Source organism: Chelonia mydas, chromosome 2, assembly GCF_015237465.2.
Source record: "Chelonia mydas isolate rCheMyd1 chromosome 2, rCheMyd1.pri.v2, whole genome shotgun sequence".
Classification (NCBI taxonomy): domain Eukaryota; kingdom Metazoa; phylum Chordata; order Testudines; family Cheloniidae; genus Chelonia; species Chelonia mydas.
The window spans coordinates 144,529,513-144,535,512 of NC_057850.1; positions in this window are offsets into that span (position 1 = coordinate 144,529,513).

A 6,000-nucleotide genomic window follows, 5' to 3' on the forward strand; every position below is an offset into this window, starting at 1 on the left:
CTTGGCCTCAAAAATACCTTGTGCCAATAAGTTCCATAGGCTAATAGTGCATTGTGTGAAAGAGTATTTACTTTTATCAGTTTTAAATTTGCCACCTTTCAAATTAGTTGAATGCCCCCTTGTTCTTGTGTTATGAGAAAGAGTATATAGAAGTGTCCTATTGACCTTCTCCATATTACATTTATATAACTTTATCATGTTGTCTCTTCTTCTTTTCCTCTCTAAAATAAACATGCCAGTCTTTTTAATTATTCTTCTTTTGGAAATTTTTCTATGCCCCTAATAATCTTAATACCTTCTCAGTACCACTCTTCCTAACTCATGTGTCTGGTATATTATTTTTTGAGATAGGGTGAATTTAACTGAACAAAGTACTCCAGGTGAGAGCACAGCATTGATTTGTGCAGTGGAATTATAAAATTTCACTTGTTTATTTCTATACCATTTTTGTGCATCTTAACACTCTTGTTTTCTGTTGCTATTTTTTGTGTTTTGTTTTTGTTTTTTGTTATCACAACTCAGAATTCAGCAGATCTTTTCTTTGGCCTGTCCACAGTAATGAGCAGGTTTTTCCCTGTTTGGCTACAGTTAATGTAGAATCTAGCAATGAATATAGTAGTTCAAATTATTTCTTCCAATGTTCATTATCTTGCATTTGTGAACAGTACATTTCATGAGCAATCGTGCTGCCTATGTATTTTGCCTTCTAAATTCCTCAGCCTTCTCCAATCCTTAAATAGTCATCAACATATTTTGCCACCTCACTCTTCACAGTCTCTTCCAGATCATGAATATATATATATATATATATATAAAACACCAGCAATATATATATAAGGTTCTGTACTAGAACTGCTGGTGTTTAATATATATATATATATATATATATATATATATATATATATATATATATATATATATATATATATAATTAAACACCAGCAATATATATATATATATATATATATATATATATATATATATATTAAACACCAGCAGTTCTAGTACAGAACCTTGGGGTTCCCCATAGTCTTTTCTCATGATGCAAATTCCTTATTTATTCATATTCTTTGGTTTCTTTCTTTACCAGTTCTTAACAATTCACATGCGCAGGGAGCAAACTAATCACCAGATTTGGGGTTGGGAGGGAATTTTCCACCAGGTCAGATTGGCAGGGACCTTGGTGAGGTGTCACCTTCCTCTGCAGCATGGAGCATAGATTGCCTGCTGGGATCATCTGGGCATATCTGACCTAATCCATTCCCTGTCATCGCAGGGGCCTTCATTTTTGGTAGCACCCTGGTCTATATTCTGTTCTTTGTTCTTTATTCAGCAATTTAGTCTCTTGAGGACAGAAATACTTTAGTCTAAACAAGTTATTGGGCTCAATACTGGGTGAAATTTAATGGTCTGTGTTCCATAGGAGGTCAGACTGGGTGGTCTTAAGGCACTTCTGGCCTTGAACTCTTTGAAACTATGAAACCCATTGGGTCATCTCTTCTGATTGCTTCTACTCCTTCCTTCTTCTTTCTTCTGCACAAAGCCAAGAGTACATACAAATTAAAATATTTATTCTGATCATATGCATAAATGATGAGATAACCCTGGAAGAATTAAAACTTTCTTTGCTTTCTGTTGAAAATAAAAATAAAAAAAACACTTACATTTAGTTATTTAACCTTCATCTTTCTTTCAGAAATTTAAGAGACTCTAGCAGAGTTTATACCTTGTTAAGGTAAGAAAAGACTGTCTTTAGTCCTTGAAAGTCTTGGGGGAAAAAACAAGGAGGACTCCAGCTTCATTCAGTTAGGGGGTTGATTGATGTGCAGTGGATATTAATTTGCCCTTTGGAAATCTGTTCTGTGTGTTTATGAGTAATATGGAGGTGCTGTTCATAACTCCATAATTAAGGCTGAGTTCCATTTTGTAGGAATAGGTGAAACTCTTTGTTTCATATGAAAAATGCAACATAGCTTCCTCAAATTTACAGCACTTATTCTTTGAGTAAAGAATGAATTTTCTAAGAGTTTACAAGTAAATGTATTAATTAGTTTATTAATTAAAATTAATTAAAAACTGGGTCCTTTAATAAATATATAATCCTGTATCAGTCTTCTGTTTGTCCCAAATGACTTTAACAATGGAGTAACACAGATATTTCATACTTTCCAAAAAGATATCAGATGAAATCTTGGGACCATCTATGTTTGAAGAAATTAGGTAGCAATTAAGCACCCAAACAAACTTATTTTTTCTCAATTGTGAGATAATATTATAATTAAGGCATTTTAGTGTCTATGATCATAGTTTAGATTAAATTGATTTTTAAAGAAAGAGATTTTTTTTTCATATTTTTCCCTTAATGATATCACTAAAGGGCAGAATTAAAGTTGTTTGGGTAACCTAATTTATGCATCTCTTAGTTTAGCATGTTTGGATTTCTTTTAAGTGTAATCTTAACTATGAATGTCCTGGGATTATAATAGTTGGTTCTGGAATAATAGCAAGAACTCTCTCTCTCTCTTTTTTTTTCTCCCCCCCTAAACCTATTGAGATGCACTCTGAACCTTAAGCAATTTTGATGTAGGTGTTTTTCGGGAGAGGTAGTTTTTGGGTGATTTTTTTGTTTGTTTGTTTTTTGGTGGGCTTTTTTTTTTTTGCCACTGGGAACAATAAACACCTCTATAATAATCAGTGAAATAATGAGTAATTAAAAAAACAGATAAAATTTTAAAAACATAATAACAACCAGGGAAAAATCCATGACTGGTAGGGCTAAAGACAGTTCTGGGGGAATGCCCAAAGATTCAAAGAGTGCTAATCTACCAACATTCCAAAAGGATGAGCAGAATGACCCAGATAACTACAGGCTGACATAATTTCTGGTCAAAACAATGGAAAAGCTGATATGGGAATCAATTAATAAAGAATTAAAGGATAGGACTAAAATGAATACCAGTCAGTGCGGTTTTATGGGAAATAGGTCTTGTCAAACAAATCTGATTACATTCTCTGAGGAGATTACAAGTTTGTTAGATAAAGGTAACTGTATAGTTGTAATGTATTTAGCCCTATGTAGGGCATTTGACATTCTAATTGAAAAATTAGCACTGTTAATAAAGCACACATTAAATGGACTAAGAACTGGCTTACTGACAGACCTCAAAAAGTAGTTGTCAGTAGGGAATCATCATTGAATGGAAGTGTTTCTAGTGGGGCTCCTCAGGGATAAGTACTAGGCCTGACATTATTCAACATTTTATCAATGATCTGGAATTAAATAGAAAATACATCACTGCTGATAAAATTTGCAGATGACACAAAGACTGGCAATATCCTGGAAAGCAACGATCTAGTATCTATGGAGCCATAGTGGACAAGCAGCTCCACATGAGCTCCCAGTGAAATGCTGTAGCAAAAAAGGGTGATGTATTGGATGTACACACTAGAGCTGTGTGAATTTTTTTGATTTTTTTCTCCAGTGAAAAATGCAGATTTGGTGACACTGAAGCATTTTATGAATTTATGTCAATTCCACCACATTGTTTGGTTAAAAAAATAAAACAAACACCCTAAAAAATCCACCCCCCCCAATTCAAAATATTTTATTCTGACATTTTCAAAGCAAAACTTTTCAACGTTTGAAATTGCTTTTATTTTTGAAATTTTCTGTAATTATATTTGTTTATGAAATATTAAAACAACACTCAAAAATGACATAAAATGTTTAATTTGGGGTCAAACAAAATGTTTCATTCAATCCACAAAATTTGTGTTCAGCTTTTCAATTCACTAAAAATTTTGAAAAATTTCATTTTTGGTTTGACCCCAAATTATTTTTTCTGGCAATTTTTCAGAATTGCTGTGAATCAAAATATCTGTTATTTAAGCTCTAATATAATCAGAAGAGCAGTGAGAAGGGGTAGGGATGTGATTTTACCTCTGCATACAGTACTGGTGAGACTGATACCGGAATACTGCATGCAGTTCTGGTGTCCACATCTCAAAAAAATTGTTGATAAATTGGAGAAGGTGCACAAAAGAGCCAGAAAAATGACCTGAGAGCTGGAAAAAATACCTTGCAGTGAGATACTAAAAGAACTCAGTCTGATGAACTAATATCTAGAAGCTGAATATAAACAAATTCAAATTGGAAATAGGGCACACATTTTTAACAGTGAGGGTGATTAACTATTGGAATAAACTACCAAAGAAAGTGGCAGGTTTTCCCTCTCTTGATGCAGGCATAGGTGCTGACTTTTAGTTTGCCCCATCCTGGCTCCGCCCCCTTCCCCAAGGCCTCGCCCTCACTCTGCCCCACTACATCTCTTCCTGCCCCCTACATCTCTTCCTCTCCCCTGAGCATCTCCTGCCCACTGCTCATTCCTTTCTGCCCCCTCCTGCCCTGAAGGCAAGGTGTGTGTGTTTGCGGGGGGGGGGAGCTCAGCCTCCCCCCGAAACTGGCAATTTTCAGCATATTTATACACTTCTTTCATATTCTGTTATTGAATGTGTGTCTATCATTGGTATCTTAACAATGTAATCATTATTAAAATAGTAATGAATATATCATTACATTATCATGAAGTACAGTATATTAAACTCATTACACTCAGCTACAAGCTGTCTTCACTAGCATCCCAGTGTAAAGACATTACATTTGCTCTGGGCTTCACACCTGCTTAGGGCATGTTTGGGAGCTGAGGCCACTGATCGCAGTGGGAAGAAGGTGTATGGGAGGGACAAGTAATGGGGAGTCTTTCCGCTCTCCCTGCCACTTCCTCCTCTCCCTTCCTTTTGCTTTTCCTGCCCCTTTCCCTTTCTCTTGTTTCTTCTCTAAGTCCTTGCTCCCCTTCCTGATGTTTCCCCCTTCTTGCTTCCCACTCATGTCCCCTTTCCCATCTCTCTCTGCTCCCCATCTCCTGGTGACTCTGTGTAGTGCCTGCTCCCACCCACACACTCAAAGTGGCAGAGGAGGTTCCTCCTCCTCGAGTGGGAAGGTTGCCTAGTGGTTAAGGCACAGGCCTTGGGCTCAGGTGTTCTGGGTTTGATTCTCTGCTCTGCCACAGACTCCCTGCTTAGCCTTGGGAAAGTCACTTCACCTCTGTGTGCCCTAGATCCCACCTGCCAAATGGGGCTCATGCTGACCCTGCCTCCTAGGCTAAATCCATTCATGGCTATGTGATCATGGGGGAAATGGAGATACCAATGTGGGTAGATTTGGGCTGAATTTCTTCACAGCCAGAGAGTGAGAGCCAGCTCTGCAGGGGGACAGGAGAGAGAGGGGCTCAAGCCAGCTCCACACAGAGTGGGGTCAGGGCTTCAGCCCGGCAGCTTCTGCCACTAGGGTGGCTGGGGCTCCCAATCCCGGGACTTCAGCCCCACATGTTCTGCCTGGGTCCTGCTCCCAGTGCAGCTCCTGCCGAGGTCAGAGATTCTCCTTCCTCCCCTCCCCCCCAGCACGCTCCTGCTGGGGCTTCTCCCCACCCCAGCATGGCTCCTATCAGGTTCTGGGTCTTCTCTTCTCACCCTTCCCCAGGCGAGGCTCCTGCAGGGGTCAGAACTTCTCCTTTTCCCTCTCCCCCACAAGCGTGGCTCCTGCCAGGGTCCTAGTGGGGCTCCCTTGGGTCACCTGATGCCCCCTGTGGCCAGAATCGAGCCTGGCTGGCAGGGAACAACCATGCACATGGATGCTTTGGCCATCAGCCCAAGAGGTGTGGGGTGACCCTAAGTGAGCAGGGGCTGGCTGTGCTGCTGCTGATAGCCCAGGACTCTTGCTCACGCCTAACCCTAAGGCTTTTTTTTTTTGGTGAGACTCACTCTGCCCCTGCTGGAGCAGGGAGGTGGGAAACAGCTGATCTGAGATTGCCCTCCAAACAGCTGATCACAGCTGTGCAGGCTACCCATAGGAAACAGCTCATCTGCCAAGGCACTCGCAAAACAGCTGATCCCTGGCTGCCAACAGCTGGTCATCCCAGTGGGTGCTGAGCACCCCCTATT